Source organism: Muscardinus avellanarius, assembly GCF_963383645.1.
Source record: "Muscardinus avellanarius genome assembly, chromosome: 18".
Lineage (NCBI taxonomy): Eukaryota > Metazoa > Chordata > Mammalia > Rodentia > Gliridae > Muscardinus > Muscardinus avellanarius.
Genome location: NC_137804.1, coordinates 48951873 through 48972236, shown reverse-complemented (window position 1 = coordinate 48972236; position 20364 = coordinate 48951873). Strand labels below are relative to the sequence as shown.

Genomic DNA, 20364 nt, shown 5'->3' with positions numbered 1-20364 from the left:
TTCAAAAACTTAACAAGACCCTGTTTTAAAATAAGATATAAAAAAAATGATATGGGAGAGTAGTCAGGAGGAAGAATGCCCCTGGCTTCCATCCCCAGGACTACAAATAAATAATAAGAAAATTAAGTAAATAAATAAATAAATTTTCCTACATGGCACAAAACCAATGTGTCTCATAGAAAATAATTTATTAAATACATCAATAGTAATGTGCCTTTTTCTGTCTTCTCATTCTTTTTTTTTTTCTTTTTTAACAGAAGTATAGCGTTAGAGAGATTCCTTGAACATAAATGCAGTAGTGAATGTGGAATAACCCTTAACTGGTCTCCAGATCCTAACCTCAAGAAGAAAACGCTTCCAGCAGTCACCCCAGGAGACAGGCAGCTGTGTGGAGAAGTTCTCACTGGTCACTTATCCTTCAATGAGCCCCACAGAGCCCAGTCTGGACAAACACTATGTGCGCATTTGAGATATGGAGAGAAATCTGATAAATGTCATGAACGGGGAGCAGCCTTGAGTTCCCCCCAACACCTTCTGAGGCACGAAGGGAGTCCCAGCAGAGATGGACTCCATGAACGTGAGCACAGCGGGAAAGCCTTTAAGTACTCTAGTTACCTTCAGACACATGAGCAAATTCACTCTGGTGAGAAGCCCTATGTGTGTACGAAATGTGGGAAAGCCTTTAGATTTTCTCGTTACCTTCAGGCACATGAGCGAGTTCACTCTGGTGAGAAGACCTATGTGTGTCAGCAGTGCGGGAAAGCCTTTAAGTGTTCTCGTTACCTTCAGAAACACGAGCAAAGACACACAGGGGAGAAGTTCTATGTGTGTAAGCAGTGTGGGAAAGTCTATAAGTCTTATAGACACTTTCAAACACATGAGCGAATTCACTCTGGTGAGAAGCCCTATGTGTGTCAGCACTGTGGGAAAGGCTTTACTTATCCCAGCTCCCTTCAGACACATGAGTTCCTTCACACTGGTTTGAAGCCCTTTGTATGTAGGCAATGTGGGAAAGGCTTTAGATCTTCTAAATATCTTAAGACACATGAGCAAAATCACTCTGGTGAGAAGCCCCATGTGTGTAAGCACTGTGGGAAAGCCTTTACTTATCCCAGCTCCCTTCAGACACATGAGTTCCTTCACACTGGTTTGAAGCCTTTTGTATGTAGGCAATGTGGGAAAGGCTTTAGATTATCTAAATACCTTAAGAAACATGAGAGAAATCACTCTGGTGAGAAGCCCTATGTGTGTAAGGAATGTGGGAGAGCATTTAATTTTTCTTATAGTCTTCAGGCACATGAGCGAATTCACTCTGGTGAGAAGCCCTATGTGTGTAAGGAATGTGGGAAAGCCTTTAGGGTTCCTCATTACCTTAAAGCACATGAGCAAATTCACACAAGTGGGAAGCCCTATGTGTGTAAGCAATGTGGGAAAGCCTTTAGAAGTTCACGTTCTCGTCAGGAGCATGAGCGAATTCACGCTGGTGGGAAGCCCTATGTGTGTACACAGTGTGGGAAAGCCTTTAGGAGTCCTCGTTACCTTAAGACACATGAGCGAATTCATTCTGGTGGGAAGCCCTTTGTGTGTACGCAGTGTGAGAAAGCCTTTAGAAGTCCTCATTACCTTCAGGCACATCAGCGAATTCACTCAAGTGGGAAGCGGTATGTGTGTACGCAGTGTGGGAAAGCCTTTAAGTGTTCTAATTACCTCCAGATTCATCAGCGATTTCACTCTGGTGAGAAGCCCTATGTGTGTACGCACTGTGGGAAAGCATTCACACTGTACAGTTCAATGTACAGACATAAAAGAACTCACACATTAGAGTAACCCCAATACACACATCTTGGGGAGGCTTCCCTCTCACACAAGGACGCGCAGTTGAGAGGCCCCTGTCGATGTAACGCTTGGAGGAACGTCCCTTGTGATGTTGGACCAGTTCACAGATACGCAAGAACACGGTATGGGGGAAACCCTGAGCAAAGAGGCGGGCCAAGTCCTGAGGCACTCCACCTGTAACGAGGCTCACTGGATGAAAACCTTACAGCTGTGTAAAGTGTAAAGAAGTTATCTGTCATAATAAAGAATTCCCCGGTCCTGTGACAATACCATGTGTAGTAGAGTCCTCTGAAGATGTGAAATATGAAGAATTCATTGCAAACAACTTGTATGAGATAATGCAGAAAACACGAGTTGAAAGAAATGGTCTAAAACTTAGGAATTTCTTGTGTTCAGTGGTTCACTTTTTTTTTTCAGTACTGGGTTTGAAAACCAGGGGCATTCTACGTCCTAGCTGCATCCCCAGCCCTACTCTATTTTTTTTTTAATTCTTATTTTTAAACAGGTCTCATTGCATTGCAAAGGGCATCACTAAGTAGCTGAGGCTGGCCATGGACCACAATCCTCTATCAGCTTCCAGAAAGCTAGGATTACAAGCCTATGCCACCACGCCTGGCCCTTCTCTTTGACTACCTAAAATTCTCTTTGATTACCAGCAAATTCTCACTTGGTGTCAGCTTAAAGATCTCACCTAAAGACAATGGCAAATTTTTTTTTTTTTTTTTTGCGAGTCTGGGGATGGAACCCAGGGGCATTCGACCTCCAAGCTACACCCCCTGCCCTATTTTTTATTCTTTATTTTGAAACCGGGTCTCACTGAGTTGCAAAGGGCCTCACTAAGTAGCTGAGGCTGTCCGCGAACCACGATCCTCCGGTCTCAGCCTCCCGAATGCTGGGATTACAAGCGTGCGCCACCACGCCCGGCTACAATGGCAAATTTATAATCCTTTTCTACTGGACAGTCCCTAAAAGAGTCTCCCTTGAAGACTGATCCTCACAGGTTTCTTTATATGTTCAAATTACAGCGGGACCACAGGTGACTGGAGGTTTCTCCCGTGCCCTCACCTCTGTCTGCCCCGGGAGCCTGGTCCATGCTGAGGTTCTTGGGCTCTGTCTCTTGTCAGGAACAGACAGTGGTAAACAGCTTGTTCTCCAGAGTCCTGTGCATTATTTTGTGATTTGAGAAGATGTTATGATTTGGGGTAAACTTTCCCCAGGGATCTTTGTTAGGCACCTGGGAAAATTTTCCCAATGAAACCACAAAAACAGAAAACGATACAAAGCGCGGGTTCTTGTCCTGAGCTAAGAAAAGTCGAGGCCCAGCTAGGGGGCGAGAAAGACCTGCGCCAGATCAAGGCCATAAACCAGGAAGTGTATAATTTCCTTGCAACTGCAGGTTCCAAGTATGGGGTGGGCATCTGGGTGCCTGGATCTGGAATTGTTCACCAGATCATTCTGGAAAGCTGCATATCCTGGGGTTCATCTGATTGGCACTGACTCCCACACCCCCAACGGTGGTGGCCTGGGAGGCATCTGCATTGAAGTTGTTGGTGCCGATGCCATGGACGTCATGGCTGGGATCCCCTGGGAGCTGAAGTGCCCTAAGGTGATTGGCATAAAGCTGAAGGGTTCCCTCTCTGGTTGGACCTCACCCAAAGATGTGCTACTGATGGTAGCAGGCGTCCTCACAGTGAAAGGTGGCACAGGCACCATTGTGGAGTACCACGGTCCTGGCGTCGACTCCATCTCCTGTACCGTCATGGCAACAGTCTGCAACATGGGCGCTGAAATTAGGGCCACCATGTCAGCTTTCCCTTAAAGCCACAGGATGAAGATGCTACCTGAGAAATTCGGGCCGTGCAGACGTTACCAGTCTCGCTGAAGAATTCAAGGCTCTCCTGGTACCCATCCCTGGTTGCCAGTATTTCCAGGTGATTGAAATTAGCCTCATGAGCTGAAGCCACACATCCATGGGTCCTTCATCCCCAACCTGGCTCACTCTGTGGCCAGCATTGGTTCTGTGGCTGAGAAAGAAGGATGGCCTCTGGACATCCGTGTGGTCTTATCGGCAGCTGCACCAGTTCCAGCTACTAGTACATGGGGTGCTCAGGACATTGGACGCTCGGCAGCTGTGGCCAAACAGGTCACACCTTCAGCGAGACCCAGATTGAGTGGTTCCGCGTGGGCAGCGCTCAGAACAGAATAAAAGAGCTGCAGCAGCGAGCATGGCCGCCCCGCCCGACGCCTGCACCTGATCTGCCCGTCCAGCCATGGCTTCCTGCTCCAAGGTGTGGTGACCAGACGCACTCCCCTTCCCCCGCCTCAGCCCACCCGAGTGACCTGGGGTGGAGGGCTTCCTAAGATAACTTTCCAGCCCCACTCCTTGCTGGTTTTAGTTTGCTTTAGATCTTGAGCAGCAATGCACCACTGAATTTATTTTTGATGGCAACATCCCCTCTAATGAAGTTTTTATTCTGCCTGATACCTGAGTGGCGGCTGAAGGATTTTCGAGAACCTTTTGTTCTTGCAGGAAAAAAATAGTTAAAACTATTGGGGGGGGGCGGTCTTTCAGGGGTTGAGTCTCCACAGGTTCATCCCCAGGTACCACGGCCTGGATGAAGCGTAGAGAAGAGAATGTAGACGTCAAGGGTGGACGTGTGGAGCCCGGGAGAGCTGCACTGTAAGGGCAGAAGTAAAAGGAGGAAAACTGGACAGAAAGGAGAAAGATAAAGCTTTAAAATTTAGAAACCTCATTATACCCTGCAAGGTCTGTTCTTTCTTAGTTAAAAAACACTTAAAGGCCACACTTGTCATCTCAAGGGCCGATCTCTGCACCTGGAATCATTGTGCTTTGTGTAAAGAATTCCTCCCCAAACTCTGACCCTGGGTGGAGCCCAGGCTGCCCCAGCCCCTGCCCAGACAGCAGGTCCCTGCATGCCAGATAAGAGAGGGCCAATTTCTGCTTCTGTAACCTGCCTGCTTATTAGCTGGCTCACCCCATGTGGTTTTCTCCCTTCTAACCGCCCACCCCAGCCAGTCGCGGGCTCCTCCAGTCAGATTTCTGGACTGAGGGCACCGCTGCCGGCCAGCTAATAAAGGCTTCCATTGGCACAATACCTCGGACTCTCCAGTCTCGCAATTCTTGCTAAACCTGCAGACAAGGGCACAGTGGTGGGTGTGGGTCCCTGGAGTGGGGCAAGGAGTCAGATTGGAGAATGACCTCAGATGGGGAACACAGGGTGTTATAATTGCAGCAACAGAGAGAGAGAGAGAGAGAGAGAGAGAGAGAGAGAGAGAGAGAGAGAGAGAGGAAGAGAGAGACCTGTATTTACCCACCATACTTTTCCCCACACCCAACACCATCATCCTTGGGAATGAACCCAGGCGGATTCTACCACTGAGAAAAACTTCCCACTCTTTTTAAAACACTGAAACAAGGACTTCCTTAGTTGCTGAGGTTGGCCTGGACACTGTGATTTCCCACTCAGTCTCCCAAATACTGGTATTACAGACATGTGCCACCACGCCCGGCTTACACACCACACTCTGACTCCAAACGTGTGGGTACAACAGATCTCCACTTCTCCAGACACCAAGCGGGTTTGGACCAGAGCCGCCGAGTTCTGACACTCCAGGAGCTGGAGTCTCCTGGGACACTTGGCCAAGGAGCAAACACAAGGGCTGAGGCTCAACCTGTCCTCTGGCTCCTCTGCCTTCTGTGGACCATGTCCCTGTCACTCATTGCTCAGGGTCCTGCATCACCATTCAATCAGAGGCTGCATGCACTACAAGGCTTGTCCAATGAGGAGCGGAGGCGGCAGGGCCAGTGCTGCTCCCAGGACCTTTGAAGCACAGCACCACCCTCAGGACCAGAGCGCTCCCTGCGCTGTGAAGAGAGCTAAGGCCTCAGAGCGCTCGGCTCTGATGCCACTGCAGCCTGGGGTCAGGCATGGGACTCCAGGCCCGGAAGCAGAAAATGGTGAGGAATAGACCACAGCCAAAATGGAGGACTGGAGAGGGGACGGGACCCGCTGCACTGGGAACCTCCCATGGGGACAGGGGACAGCTCAGCGCGTCCTTCCCTGTGCCTGCAGACCCGGGCAGCCAGGCCCCCACGGGCAACTCGGCCCCAGCCCTTCATTATGGGGGCGAAGGGTCCGGGCGTGGAACCCAGAGGCTTTCTACCTCCGAGCTATACTCCCAGGCCTATTTTATATTTTGTTTGGAAAAAGGGTCTCACTGTGTTGCTGAGAGCCTCACTAAGTGGCTGAGGCTGACTTCGAACCTGTGCAATCCTCCTGTATCAGCCTCCCAAGTGCAGGGATTACAAGCCTATGGCACCAGGATCAGCTAATTGTATTTATTTTTTATGACAACACTCCCCTCAAATGAAGTTTTTATTCTGCCTAATACCTGACTGGTGGCTGAAGGATTTTAGAGAACCTTTTGTTCTTGCAAGAAAAGAATATATTTAAAACCATGGGGGGGGGGGTTTCAGGGGCTGAGTCTCCACAGGTTCATCCCCAAGTACCACGGCCTGGATGAAGGGAGTAGAGAAGAGAATGTAGAGGTCAAGATTGGGTGTGTAGAGCCCAGGGAGAGCAGCACTGTAAGGGCAGAAGTAAAAGGAGGCAAACTGGACAGAAAGGAGAAAAATACAGCTTTAAAATTTAGAAACCTCATTACACCCTGCAGGGTGCATTCTTTCTTACATAAAAGGCCCTTAAAGGCCACACCTGTCATGACAAAGGCCTATCTCCTCACCTGGAATCCCTGTGCTTTGCACTTAAAGAATTCCTCCCCGCATGCCGAGGGGTTAGGCCGGTGCTGGGGCCAGCGAGGCCGGCATCGGAGCCTGCCGTGAGGCAAGGCCGGTACTGGGGCCTCCGAGGCCAGGATAAGAGCCTGCCGAGGGGTTAGGCCGGTGCTGGGGCCAGTGAGGCCGGCATCGGAGCCTGCCGTGAGGCAAGGCCGGTACTGGGGCCTCTGAGGCCAGGATAAGAGCCTGTCAAGGGGTTAGGCCGGTGCTGGGGCCAGTGAGGCCGTCATCGGAGCCTGCCGTGAGGCATTACCAGTGTTGGGGCCTCCGAGGCCGGGATTGGAATCCTGCCAAGGGGTTAGACCGGTGCAGGGGCCAATGGCCAGCATCGGAGCCTGGCGTGAGGCAAGTTCACTCCTGCGGCCTCCAAGGTCGGGACCAAAGCCAGCTTAGGGGTTTGACCGGTTCAGGGGCCAGCGAGACCAGAACTGGGTCCTCCCATGAGGCAAGGCCGCTGCGTGAGCCAGCGAGGTCTGGATCAGTCCACTGAGTAGCCAGGCCACTACTGGGACCATCAAGAGTGGGATTGGTACTTGCAACGCAGCATGCACAGAGAAATATCGCAGAAAATATAAATCAGACGCTTCTCTTAATCAGCAATAACTAGGAGGAAAAGGGCAACAGGAAGAGGTTGAGCTATAGAAAGGGCCCTATAGTGAAGCAACTAATGTGATCAATCAGAGGGTATGTAATATTGGAGGACGGAGCCTCTTTAAAATGCAGGAGGTACATAAACAAATGTATCAAAGTAAATCACCAAAGAAGTGTGGGATGGAGGGAGGGGGAGGGAATGGGACGGGGGCTGGAGGAGGGCTAATTGGATGATGTGTGCTTGTATATCCTCTCAAGTCTTGTACTCCAATGTGATTGATATATGACTACAATGCACCAATTTAAAAAATAAATTAATTAAAAAAAAAAAAAAAAAAAAAAAAAAAAAAAAAAAAAAAAAAAAAGAATTCCTCCCCAAACTCTGACCTTGGGTGGAGCCCAGACCACCCTAGCCCCTTCCTGGATAGCAAGACCTTGCTTCCCAGATAAGAGAGGGCCAATTTATGCTTCTGTAAACCTGCTCAATAGCTGGCTCACCCCATGTGGTTTTCTCCCTTATAAACCCCTACCCGGGCCAGTCGCGCACCCCTCCAGTCAGATTTCTGGACTGAGGGCACTGCCACCAGCCAGCTAATAAAGGCTTCCATTGGAACAATCCCTCAAACTCTCCAGTCTCTCAATTCTCGCTAAACCTGCGGAAAAGGGCACAGTGGTGGGTGTGGGTCCTTGGAGTGGGGTAAGGAGTCAGATTGGAGACTGACCTCAGATGAGGAACACAGGGTGTTACAAATAGCAGAGAGAGAGAGAGAGAGAGAGAGAGAGAGAGAGAGAGAGAGAGAGGAGAGAGAGGAGAGAGAGGAAGAAGAAGAAGAAGAAGAAGAAGAAGAAGAAGAAGAAGAAGAAGAAGAAGAAGAGAAGGAGGAGGAGGAGGAGGAGGAGGAGGAGGAGGAGGAGGGGAGGGGAGGGGAGGGGAGAGAGAGCACTGAATGTACCCACCACACTTTTCCCCACACCCAACACCATCAACCTTGGGAATGAACCCAGGGGGATTCTACCACTGAGGAAAAACCCCACCCTTTAGAAAACATGGAAACAAGGACTTCCTAAGTTGCTGAGGTTGGCCTGGACACTGCGATTTCCCACTCAGCCTCCCAAGTATTAATATTACAGCCCTGTGGCACCAAGCCCGGTTACACACCACACTCTGACACCAAATGTGTGGGTACAACAGATCTCCACCTCTCCTGGCACCAAGCCGGTGTGGACCAGAGCCACGGAGTTCCGACAGTCCTGGAGCTGGAGTCTCCCGGGACACTTGGCCAAGGAGCAAATACATGCGCTGAGGCTCAACCTGTCCTCTGGCTCCTCTGGGCCCTCTGTGGGCTGTATCTGTCGCTATTGGCCAGTGTCCCGCATCACCATCCAATCAGAGGCTACACGCATTACAGGGCTTGTCCAATGAGGAGCGGAGGCGGCAGGGGCGTGGCGGCAGCGCAGCACCCTGGACCTTTGGATGCGCCGCGCCATCCTCGGGACCAGAGCTCCCTGCTCTGCTAAGAGCGCTGAGGCCCCAGAGCTCGGCCCTGACGCCACTGCAGCCGGGAGCCCTGGGCGGGACTGCGGGGCCCAGAAGCCAAAAATGGTGAGAATGGACCAGGGCCAGGATGGGGGACTGGAGAGGGGGCGGGAGCCGCCGCAGAGGGAGCCCGCCCTGTGGACGGAGAGCAGCTCCGCGTGTCCTTCCACGTGGCAGCTGGACCTGGTCAGCCGGGACCCCCGCGCGCAGCTCGGCCCCAGCCCTTCATTGTGGGGCGCGGAGGGTCCTGACCCGACTCCGAGCAGCGACACGGTCCCGTCCTCCCCCTCCCCAGGCGGACACCATCCCGGTCTCTAAGGGTCTGGAGCAGGTCTCAGCGCACGGCCTGTCCCCAGCCCCGCTCTGCTCGGCTGCAGTGAATCCCTGAGCATCCTGACGCCAACCCAGCCCAGACTCTGGGGAAGGGGCCACACGCCCGCGTGGGTGGGAGGGAGGGCAGGAGACGGCTGGGCCTCTGCAAGGAGACCATGAAAGTTAGAAAAGAAATGACTTTTTTTTTATGGTACGGGGGATGGAACCCTTTTACCTCGGGGCTACACTCCGAGACCTATATTTTTATTATTTTTTATTTGCAAACAGTCTCTTTAAGCCACTGAGGCTGGCTTAGACGCTCTGCGATCCTCCTGTGTCCTGTGTCCCCCTCCCAAGGTGGTACATGGGCGTGGTGGCCAGGCTCCTTAGGACTTTAGATAAAGGGAAGGTTGCTGGAGGGGAACGCCCAAATGGAAGTGTGCAAACTTGTCAGTGTGGAGGAGAAAGGACTATTCTTTATAAGCTGCAGCCTGCAGGGCAGAGAGATGGAGGAGAGAGGAGGAGGGTGGGACTTCACTTCCTGGACTGGGGAGGTTTTGCTGGTGTGAGCTTTTTAGAATAACAATAAAGGAGGGCGTGAGCCCCCCAGGAAGGGGTGGTCTAAGCTCAGAGGCCTGAAGGGAGGAGAGAGGCTTAAGGAAAGATGGCCTCCTGGATGTCTGTGCTGTAGACATTCTCTGCAGTGGTCAGCCCAAGGCCAGTTAGGGGGGAACAGAGGAGTTTGTTACACCTGCGGGCTAGGTTAGAATAGTGTGCGCAGGTGACTGCCTGACACGTGTGGCTCTTACAGACAGTGGCCTGGACACCTGCCTCCCCGAGCTGCCTGTCTGTGTTCCATCCTAGCTCAGGGTCTGGGTTTAGGAGTTTCCTGCTCCCTCCTCACAGCTGGTGCTGAGCAGAGAAAAGAGTGCCTCGCCAGTCCCTGGCCAGCCCTGCCCTAGGCCACCAGGAGATGGCGCTAGTGGGGAGTCCCTTCTAGTGTGAACAGCATCAGCCTGACAAGAGGGATGGGACACTTGAATACTTTCTGGTTTTTATACCACACACCTGGTAGGTGTAATCCCCCTAATTTCTGAGGTGGGAGGTTGAAATGTCTCTGTTTATGCCCCAGGGGCTGGAAAGCAGGAATTAACTGCATGGAAAATGGCCTGAAGCTGATTGCAGAGAGACCCATTCTCCTCCTCCTCAGGCTCTAGAATTTTCTTTGTCTCTAAAATCTTGTTTGGAGCCAGGCTTGGTGGCGCAGGCTTGTAATCCCAGCATTTGGGAGGCTGAGACCAGAGTGTCGCGGTTGAAGGACAGCCTCAGCTACTTAGTGAGGCCCTCTGCAACTCAGTGAGATTGGGTTTCAGAATAAAGAATAAAAAATAGGGCAGGGGGTGTAGCTCAGAAGTCAACTGCCTTTGGGTTCCATCCACAGACCTGCAAAATAAATAAATAAATAAATAAATAAATAAATAAAATCTTGTTTGGGAAACACTCCCCAAGGAAAAGGGAAATTCCAACCTTTTATTTTGATAATTTTAGAGTTCTACTACATTTGCGTTCTGTAATTCAGCTGTGTGTGTGTGTGTGTGTGTGTGTGTGTGGTGGGTGTGTGGGTGTCTGTGGGTGTCTTGCTGGGGATGGAACCCAGGGCCCTTCTACCTCCAGACTACACTCCCAGATCTATGTTTTATACTGTTGGGAAATAAGGTCTCAGTAAGTTGCTGAGAGCCTCACTGCGTGGCTGATGCTGGCTTTGAATCTGCACGCACACTTGATTTCACTTTTCCTTTGAACCAGGACCTCTGTAAGGTGCTGAGGCAGGCCTAAACCTGCTATTGTCCTGACTCAGTCTCCCAAGTACTGGAATTATAGGCGCTGGTAACCTCATCCAGCCAGGACTTTGTTTTGAGAGATGTTACAGTGAACAAGGGAAAGTTGAGATGACCCTGAAAGACTGCGTTTGCTGTTCTGCTGTGGAATTACCAAATAGTTTGAGCCTTATATCAGTATTGCTGCAGGACACGATGTGGGGAGGGATGGAGCGTGAGAGTGTGCTGAGGAAGACATGGAGGGGACTTTAGGAACAGAGCATCCTGTGAACGTCTCGTGAAGTTGGTAAGATCTGCAGTGATCTGAGTCTCACCCCTCATCCTATAAATATGTGACGTTTTAGGTGTTGGTGGCTTTTAAGGATGTGGCTGTGACCTTCACCAAGGCGGAGTGGGCTTTGCTGGACCCATCTCAAAAGAACCTCTACCGCGATGTGATGCAGGAAACCTTGAGGCACCTGGCCTGCGTAGGTAAGGGTCGCGTCCTTCCCTGCATTAGTCAATGGAGAGCACACGCTTTTTGCTCTTCAGAGCCGTGGCATGATTTGAAACATTGGAAGGAAATAGTTGGTAAATAGACTGTTTAGCATCGCATTTATGGTATCACACATACAGCCTCCAATTTAATATTTTTGTGGATTGTTGTAATTATTTATTTATTAATTGATTCATTCATTTATTATTTATTTTTATGTGGGTCTGGGATAGGACCCAGGGCATTTGACCTCCAAGCTACAACCCCTACCCTGTTTTTTATTCTGTATTTGGAAACCAGGTCTCACTGAGTTGCAGAGGGCCTCGCTAAGTAGCTGAGCCTGTCCGCGAACCACAATCCTCCCGTCTCAGCCTCCAGAATGCTGGGATTACAAGCGTGCGCCACCACGCTCGGGTTTGTAATAATTTATCATAATCCTTTTGGGTCTACGTTTTAGGTCATGACCGGGAAGAGCAGAACATTAAGGATGACTATAAAAATTCCAGGAGAAATCTAAGGTAATTTCACTCCCAGAAGAAAGCAACGCACAGTTCGGAGGTGAACACTTGTAATCCTGGGACTTGGGGGGCCGAGGCAGAAGAATGACAGGTTCAAGGGCAGCCTCAGCAACTTAGTGAGACCCTGTTTCACAACTAAAGGTAATAAGAGGCTAGAGTTGTAGCTTGGATGTAGAAATGCCTGGGTTTAATCCCTAGAACCATCCCACATCAATAATTAGCAATAATAATAACAATAGTAACGAGAGGAAGAGCGAGTGGAACCACTGAATCTCAAGAATCCTAGATGTTAGGAAATTTAACAACTAAGCGGTGCAGTGGAACACCTTTTTAGCATGTATCATGCAGTCGGTTCCAGAGCCAGGCGTGGTGGCGCACGCTTATAATCCCAGTACTTGGGAGGCAGAGACAGGAGGATCACAGGTTCGAAGCCAACCTCCGCAGCTTAGTGTGGGTTTCAAAAACTTAATGAGACCCTGTTTTAAAAATACTAAAAGCAAAGATATGGAAGAGTAGCCAGGAGGAAGAATGACCATGGATTTCCACCCCAGGAGTACCAATAAATAAATTTAATTAATTAATTAATTAATTAAATTTTCCTACAAGGCAGAAAACCAGTGTGTCTCATAGAAAATCATTTGTTAAACACATCAATAGTAATGTGCCTTCTTGTGTCTTTTCTTCTCATTTTACTTTTTTTCTTTTTTCTTTTTTCGCAGAAGTGAAGCGTTAGAGAGATTCCTTGGACATAAATGCAGTAGTGAATGTGGATCAACCGTTAACTGGTCTCCAGACCTCAAGAAGAACACGCTTCCAGGAGTCACCCCAGGAGACAGGCAGCTGGGTGGAGAAGTTCTCACTTGTCATTTATCCTTCAATGAGCCCCACAGAGCTCAGTCTGGACAAACACTATGTGCGCGTTTGAAATATAGAGAGAAATCTGATAAAAGAAATGAACGGAGAGCAGCCTTGAGTTCCCCCCAACGCCTTCTGAGGCATGAAGGGAGTCCCAGCAGAGATGGACTCCATGAATGTAAGCACTGTGGGAAAGCCTTTAAGTCTTCTCGTTACCTTCAGACACATGAGCAACTTCACTCTGGTGAGAAGCCCTACGTGTGTCAGCAGTGTGGGAAAGCCTTTAAGTGTTCTCCTTACCTTCAGAAACATGAGCGAAGACACACAAGGGAGAAGCCCTATGTGTGTAAGCAGTGTGGGAAAGCCTTTAGTTATCCCAGCTCCCTTCAGACACATGAGTTGCTTCACACTGGTTTGAAGCCCTTTGTATGTAGGCAATGTGGGAAAGGCTTTACAACTTCTAGATACCTTAAGACACATGAGCAAGATCACTCTGGTGAGAAGCCCTATGTGTGTAAGCAGTGTGGGAAAGCCTTTCGTTATTCCTGCTCCCTTCAGACACATGAGTTGCTTCACACTGGTTTGAAGCCTTTTATATGTACGAGATGTGGGAAAGCCCTTAGGTTTCCTCATTCCCTTAAAGCACATGAGCGAATTCACTCTGGTGAGAAGCCCTATGTGTGTAAGCAATGTGGGAAAGCCTTTAGGGTTTCTCATTCCCTTAAAGCACATGAGCGAATTCACTCTGGTGAGAAGCCCTATGTGTGTAAGCAATGTGGGAAAGCCTTTAGGAGATCTCATTACTTTAAGAGACATGAGCAAATTCACTGTGGTGAGGAGCCCTGTTTGTAAGCACTGTGGAAAGCCTTTAAGTGTTCTAATTACCTCATGATTCATGAGCGAATCCACTCTGGTGAGAAGCCCTATGTGTGTACGCACTGTGGGAAAGCATTCAGACTGTACAGGTCAATGTACACACATAAAAGAACTCACACATTAGAGTAACCCCAATGCACACTGGGGAGGCTTCACTCTCACAGACGGACGCGCAGTTGAGAGGCCCCTGTGTATGTAACGCTTGGAGGAACGTCCCTTGTGATGTTGGACCAGTTCACAGATACGCAAGATCACAGTACGGGAGAAACCCTGAGCAAAGAGACGGGCCAAGTCCTGAGGTACTCCACCTGTAAAGAGGCTCACTGGATGAAAGCCTTACAGCTGTGTAAAGAAGTTATCAGTCATAATAAAGAATTCCCAGGTCCTGTGACAATATCTCTTGTAGCAGAGTCCTCTTAAGATGTGAAATATGAAGAGTTCATTGCCAACAACTTGTATGAGATCATGCAGAAAACACAAGTGCAAAGAAATGGTTTAAAACAGTCCAATACTTAGGAATTTATTGTGTTCAGTGGTTCACTTTTTTTTTCAGTACTGGGTTTGAAAACCAGGGGCATTCTACGTCCTAGCTGCATCCCCAGCCCTACTCTTTTTTATTCTTTATTTTTAAACAGGGTCTCACTGCGTTGCAAAGGGCATCACTAAGTAGCTGAGGCTGGCCAGGAACCGCAGTCCTCTCTCAGCCTCCAGAAAGCTAGGATTACAAGCCTATGCCACCATGCCTGGCCCTTCTCTTTGACTACCTAAAATTCTCTTTGATTACCAGCAAATTCTCACTGGTGTCAGTTTAAAGATCTGACCTAAAGAAAATGGCAAATTTATAATCCTTTTCTACTGGACAGTCCCTAAAAGAGTCTCCCTAGAAGACTGATCGCCACAGGTTTCTTTATCTGTTCAAATTGGAGTGGGACGACAGGTGAGGCTCAAAATTTTACTCCTGCTCTTACCTCTGTTGTGCCCTGGGAGCCTGGTCCACGCTGAGTTTTTGGGCTCTTGTCTCTCCTCAGAACAGGCAATGGCAAACAACTTGTTCTCCAGAGTCCTGTGAGTTCTTTTATGATCTGAGATGTTATGGTTTAGGGGATACTGTCCCCAGGGATCTTTGTTAGACACATAGGAATAATTTCCAATTAAAACCATAAAAACCACAAAAGCCAAAAAAGATGCAAAGTATGGGTTCTTGTCCTGAGCTAAGGATAAGTCGATCCCAACTGGGAAGCGAGAAGGACCTGCGCCAGGCCAAGGACATAAGTAGGAAGTGTATAATTTCCTTGTAACAGTGGGTGCCAAGTATGGGGTGGGCATCTGGAGGCCGGGATCTGGAATCATTCACGAGATCATTCTGGAAAACTGCATATCCTGGGGTTCATCTGATTGACAGTGACTACCACACCCCCAACAGTGGTGGCCTGGGCGCATCTGCATTGGAGTTGGGGGTGCCGATGCAGTGTGATGTCATGGCTGGGATCCCCTGGGAGCTGAAGTGCCCTAAGGTGATTGGTATAAAGCTGATGGAATCCCTCTCTGGTTGGACCTCACCCAAAGATGTGCTCCTCAAGGTAGCAGGCATCCTCACAGTGAAAGGTGGCAGAGGCACCATTGAGGAGTACCACAGGCCTGGCATAGACTCCATCTCCTGCACTGGCATGGCGACAATCTGCAACATGGGCCCTGAATTTGAGGCCACAGCGTCAGTGTCCCTAAAGCCACAGGATGAAGACGTTAGCTGAGCAAGACGGGCTTCACAGACATTACCAGTCTCGCTGAAAAATTCAAGGCTCACCTGGCACCCGACCCTGGTTGCCAGTATGACCAAGTGGTTGAAATTAGCCTCATGAGCTGAAGCCACACATCAATGGCCCTTCACCCCCGACCTGGCTCACCCTGTGGCCAGCGTTGGTTCTGTGGCGGAGAAGGAAGGATAGCCTCTGGACATCCGTGTAGGTCTTATCGGCAGCTGCACCAATTCCAGCTACAAGGACATGGGATGTTCGGCGACTGTGGCCAAGCAGGCACTGGCCCCCGGACTCAGGTGCAAGTCCAAGTTCACCATCATGCCAGGCTCTGAGCAAATCCGCGCCACCATAGATCGGGAAAACTATGTGCAGATCCTGAGGGGACGTGGGCAGCATTGTGCTGGCCAGCACATGTGGCCGCTGTATCACCCAGTGGGACAGGACAGACTTTAAGAAGGGGGAGGAGAACGCAATTGTTACCTCCTACAAATACAGTGCCACAGGCCACAAGGACGCCCACCCGAGACAAATGCCTTCGTCACGTCCCCCGAGATCGTCCCCCGAGATCGTCACAGCCCTGGCCATTACGGGGACCCTCAAGTTCAATCCAGAAACTGACTTCCTGACAGGCTAGGATGGCAAGAAGTTCAAGCTGGAGGCTCTGGACGCAGAATGAGCTTCCTCACAGGAAGATCGATGCAGGGCAGGACACCTACCAGCACCCCGGAGACAGCAGTGGGCAGGGGTGGAAATGAGCCCCGCCAGCCCGAGCCTGCAGCTCCTGGAGCCTTTTGATAAGTGGGAAGGCAAAGACCTGAGGACCTGCAGATCCTCGTCAAGGTCAAAGGGAAGTGCACCACTGACCAAGTTACGTTTAAAATTTTAGGTTAAAGTTTTATAACAGAGTGTGCTATGAGAGTGCAGTGTGGTGTCATTGCTACGTAATTGCTTAAACTAATAGTGGTGATCAATCATATTGTGTGTAATAATTATAAGTCAATAATAGTCAAAATCTTAAATCAGTTTGTGGTAATTAATAATAAAATAGTTACAAGAGTATTTTTAAGTTAAATAGTCCTAAATAAGTTTAAACCTTAAGTCTCGCTATCAGTTGCGAAGTTTTTATTCTGCCTGATACCTGAGTGGTGGCTGAAGGATTTTGAGAACCTTTTGTTCTTGCAAGAAAAGAAAATATTTAAAACCATGGGGAGGGGGTTCTTTCAGTGGTTGAATCTGCACAGGTTCATCCCCAGGTACCACGGCCTGGATGAAGGGAGTAGAGGAGAGAATGTAGAGGTCAAGGGTGGGCGTGTGGAGCCCAGGGAGAGCAGCACTGTAATGGCAGAAGTAAAAGGAGGCAAACTGGACAGGAAGGAGAAACATACAGCTTTAAAATTTAGAAACCTCATTATACCCTTCAGGGCGTGTTCTTTCTTAGACAAAAGGCCCTTAAAGGCCACACCTGTCATCACAAAGGCTGATCTCTGCACCTGGAATCCCTGTGCTTTGCGCTAAAGAATTCCTCCAAAAACTCTGACCTTGGGTGGAGCCCAGAGCACCCTAACCCCTTCCAGGATAGCAAGACCTTGCATGCCAGATAAGAGAGGGCCAATTTATGCTTCTCTAAAGCTGCCTCCAAGCAAGGCATGGTGGTGCAAGCTTGTCATCCCCGCGCTTGGGAGGCTGAGACAGGAGGATCGCAGGGGTTCGAAGCCAGCCTCAGCTACTTAGTGAGGCTTTCGGCAACTTAGTGAGACCCTGTTTCCAAATAAAATAATACAAAAGGTCTGGGAGTATAGCCTGGAGGTAGAAAGCCTCTGGGTTCCACCCCCAGTACCACAAAATAAATAAATAAATAAATAAATAAAGCTGCCTCCATAATACCTGCCTCACCCCATGTGGTTTTAAGCCCCTTATAAACCCCTACCCATGCCAGTCAGCGTGCCCCTCCAGTCAAATTTCTGGACTGAAGGCACCACCAATGGCCAGGTAATAAAGGCTTCCATTGGAACAATCCCTCAAACTCTCCAGTCTCTCAGTTCTCGCTAAACCTGCAGACAAGGGCACAGTGGTGGGTGTGGGTCCTTGGAGTGGGGCAAGGAGTCAGATTGGAGACTGACCTCAGATGAGGAATGCAGGGTGTTATAATTGCAGAGAGAGAGAGAGAGAGAGAGAGAGAGAGAGCTGTATGTACCCACCACACTCTTCCCCACACCCAACACCATCATCCCATCATCCTTGGGAATGAACCCAGGGGGATTCTACCACTGAGGAAAAACCCCACCCTTTAGAAAACATGGAAACAAGGACTCCTAAGTTGTTGACGTTGGCCTGGACACTGCGATTTCCCACTCAGCCTCCCAAGTATTAATATTACAGCCCTGTGGCACCAAGCCCGGTTACACACCACACTCTGACACCAAATGTGTGGGTACAACAGATCTCCACCTCTCCTGGCACCAAGCCGGTGTGGACCAGAGCCACGGAGTTCCGACAGTCCTGGAGCTGGAGTCTCCTGGGACACTTGGCCAAGGAGCAAATACTTGCGCTGAGGCTCAACCTGTCCTCTGGCTCCTCTGGGCCCTCTGTGGGCCGTACCTGTCACTATTGGCCAGTGTCCCGCATCACCATCCAATCAGAGGCTACACGCATTACAGGGCTTGTCCAATGAGGAGCGGAGGCGGCAGGGGCGTGGCGGCAGCGCAGCACCCTGGACCTTTGGATGCGCCGCGCCATCCTCGGGACCAGAGCTCCCTGCTCTGCTAAGAGCGCTGAGGCCCAGAGCTCGGCCCTGACGCCACTGCAGCCGGGAGCCCTGGGCGGGACTGCGGGGCCCAGAAGCCAAAAATGGTGAGGATGGACCAGGGCCAGGATGGGGGACTGGAGAGGGGGCGGGAGCCGCCGCAGAGGGAGCCCGCCCTGTGGACGGAGAGCAGCTCCGCGTGTCCTTCCACGTGGCAGCTGGACCTGATCAGCCGGGACCCCCGCGCGCAGCTCGGCCCCAGCCTTCATTGTGGGGCCCGCGGGGGAGGGTCCTGACCCCGACTCCGAGCAGCGACACGGTCCCGTCCTCCCCCTCCCCAGGCGGACACCATCCCGGTCTCTAAGGGTCTGGAGCAGGTCTCAGCGCACGGCCTGTCCCCAGCCCCGCTCTGCTCGGCTGCAGTGAATCCCTGAGCATCCTGACGCCAACCCAGCCCAGACTCTGGGGAAGGGGCCGCACGCCCGCGTGGGTGGGAGGGAGGGCAGGAGACGGCTGGGCCTCTGCAAGGAGACCATGACAGTGAGAAAGGAAATATGACTTTAGATGAAGGGACGTGGCGGAGGGGAAAGCCCAAAGGGAAGTGTGCAAACTTGTCAGTGTGGAGGAGAAAGGACTGTTCTTTATAAGCTGGAGCCTGCAGGGCAGAGAGATGGAGGAGAGAGGAGGAGGGTGAAACTTCACTTCCTGGACTGGGGAGGTTTTGCTGGTGTGAGCTTGTTAGAATAACAATAAAGGAGGGGCGTGAGGCCCTAGCAACTCAGTGAGACTAGGTTTTAAAGTAAAGAATAAAAAATATGGCAGGGGGTGTAACTGGAAGGTCAAATGCTCCTGTGTTCCATCCCCAGTCCCTCAAAACAAACAAACAAACAAACAAACAAACAAATAAATAAAATCTTGTTTGAGAAACACTCTCCAAGGAAAAGGAAAATTCCAACCTTTTATTTTGATGATTTAGGAGTTCTACTACATTTGCTTTCTGTCATTCAGCTAAGTGTGTGTGTGTGTGTGTGTGTGTGTGTGTGTGTGTGTGTGTGTGTAACAATGGGGATGGAACCCAGGGCCCTTCTACCTCCAGACTATACTCTCAGATCTATGTTTTATACTGTTGGGAAATAAGGTCTCAGTAAGTTGCTGAGAGCCTCACTGCGTGGCTGATGCTGGCTTTGAATCTGCAGGCACACTTGATTTCACTTTTCCTTTGAACCAGGACCTCTGTAAGGGGCTGAGGCAGGCCTAAACCTGCTATTGTCCTGTCTCAGTCTCCCAAGTACTGAATTATAGGTGCAGGTAACCACATCCAGCCAGGACTTTGTTTTGAGAGATGTTACAGTGAACAAGGAAAAGTTGAGATGACCCTGAAAGACTGTGCGTTTGCAGTTCTGCTGTGGAATTACCAAATAGTTTGAGCCTTATATCAGTATTACTGCAGGACACGATGTGGGGAGGGATGGAGCGTGAGAGTGTGCTGAGCAACACATGGAGGGGACTTTAGGAACAGAGCATCCTGTGAACGTCTCGTGAAGTTGGTATAGATCTGCGGTGATCTGAGTCTCACCCCTCATCCTATAAATATGTGACGTTTTAGGTGTTGGTGGCTTTTAAGGATGTGGCTGTGACCTTCACCAAGGCGGAGTGGGCTTTGCTGGACCCATCTCAAAAGAACCTCTACCGTGATGTGATGCAGGAAACCTTGAGGCACCTGGCCTGCGTAGGTAAGGGTGGCGTCCTTCCCTGCATTATTCAATGGAGAGCACACGATTTTTGCTCTTCAGAGTTGTGGCATGATTTGAAACATTGGAAGGAATAGTTGGTAAATAGACTGTTTAGCATCACATTTATGATGTCATACATTCAGCCTCCAATTTAATATTGTTCTAAATATTTATTTATTGATTGATTCATTCATTTATTATTTATTTTTATGTGGGTCTGGGATAGAACCCAGGGCGTTTGACCTCCAAGCTACAACCACTGCCCTGTTTTTTTTTTTTTTTTTTTTTTTTGTGTGTGTGTGTGTGTGGTACTGGGGTTCCTGGAAGCCCTTTACCTCCGGGCTACACTCCCAGACCTATTTTAACATTTTTATTTGGAAACAGGGTCGTCTAAGCCAGCGCGCGCGGCTGGCTTCGAACCTGCGCGATCCTCCTGCCTCTGCCTCCCAAGCGCGGGGATTACAAGCGTGCGCC

The 20364-nt window shown here is 50.0% G+C and overlaps 1 pseudogene across 1 annotated transcript; it reads left to right on the top strand.

Moving 5' to 3' along the window:
* Positions 1 to 562: 562 nt before the first annotated feature.
* On the top strand, positions 563 to 16305 carry LOC308276746 (aconitate hydratase, mitochondrial-like; annotated as a pseudogene). The gene is made up of 7 exons: positions 563 to 643; positions 706 to 895; positions 1170 to 1231; positions 1546 to 1661; positions 1714 to 1735; positions 3106 to 3403; positions 15133 to 16305. The product of its transcript is annotated as an aconitate hydratase, mitochondrial-like (transcript).
* Positions 16306 to 20364: the final 4059 nt, after the last annotated feature.